The following is a 1564-nucleotide window of genomic DNA, read 5'->3' on the forward strand; positions in this document are numbered from 1 at the left end:
TGCTCCCTTCTTTCCTCTATAACATTCTCAGAAGCCTCTTCCCAAAGCTGTGGCCTGTGGGCTCAGTGCCAGACCCCTGGGGTTAAAGGTGTGGATTCTGTAGGCTCCATCGCAGATCTGGAGAGCCGCCTCTTTGTCTGTGCCTGGAGCATCAAACTGGGCTGTAGGGCCTCAGACCCAATCTGGAGACACACAGCCAAACCCTGCTGAGGATGCAGGAGGCCAAGAGACTCGTCACAGAAAACAATGCCTGTCATACTTAACTACCATCTAGGATATTTTCAGTGTGAGCCAAAGTTAAACACTAGCACAGTCAGAGGCAGGTTGAGTGGCTTAAAACATACTTCTCTTACTACTAAGAGCAGTACTTGAGTAAGAGTAACTTTGTCAAAAACACTAAGTAGAAATATAAGGTTAAAAAACACCTTAAGAACTGGGTTACTTGGAGAACTTCAGCAGAACCTGGGGAGCTTCTTAGTACACCCAATATCTATTAGCAGAGAAACCTTATTTAAATAGCTTTTTTTCTGGCATCCTTTTGGTCCAAAATAAAATCAAAACCTTGAAAGCCAGAGGTGTGGCTAGTTGTAAAGCAGTACAGACAATGAGCCGCACTCACAACTATCTTCCTTCATTTTTTTCTTAAAATTGTTCTTGAGAAAAAAAGAAAACAATGGTCAATGTCAGGATCTGTGAAAATTGTGTGGATTTTAAGAAGAAATTTCTTCTTAAGAATGGATGGCAAATGAGGCAAACTGTTACCAGTAAAACAAAAGCAAATACAAACAAGAACTGAGTGACTAAAATGTTAATGACTAAAATGCAACTTTACACAAATCACTGATCTATTCACATTAGTGCAGAGCCTAAATGGCTCAACACCAGCTCTTCTGTAGCACCTCTGAGATATCGTGAGAAATGTAAAAGCAGCTTTGCCATTTTAAGTACTGACTACTCTATTAGTGAAAAGGAAGGTTACCCGGAAGAACTTTCAGAGCACTGCGAGATCAACAATCAAATCTATCAGTATGCAAAAAATGTCACAAACAGTAACCATGATTTGACTAGATTCCTATCATGGAAGATTCAAATTATTTCAAGCAGGAAAACATCTATGAAACATAAGTAAGCATCGTGGTCCATGTTTTAAAATCCTTTTGCTATAGATTTGCATACATTTCTTTCCTGTAACATTGTGCTGTTCCAACTAAATATCTTCTGAAACTTTCCCATGATGGAGTCAAAGTGGTCATGAATGTATTAGTGGTTTTGCCTATTTGTAAAGATAGATTCATCTACATGACAATATTGAATGTCAGGTCATTTTAGGTTACAGTCCCATACAATCACTATATATATATATATATATATATATATATATATATATATATATATATATATATGTGTGTGTGTGTGTGTGTGTGTGTGTGTGTATGTATGTAAAAAACATATATATATATAAATAAAAACAAGAGGCTGGAAGGTTTCGACCAGTGATTTTGCTCTAAATGCGCTCTGAATTAAAGTAGTTTTATAACACCATATACAAAAAGGAAATTCAAAA

Source organism: Pygocentrus nattereri, chromosome 27, assembly GCF_015220715.1.
Source record: "Pygocentrus nattereri isolate fPygNat1 chromosome 27, fPygNat1.pri, whole genome shotgun sequence".
Classification (NCBI taxonomy): Eukaryota; Metazoa; Chordata; class Actinopteri; order Characiformes; family Serrasalmidae; genus Pygocentrus; species Pygocentrus nattereri.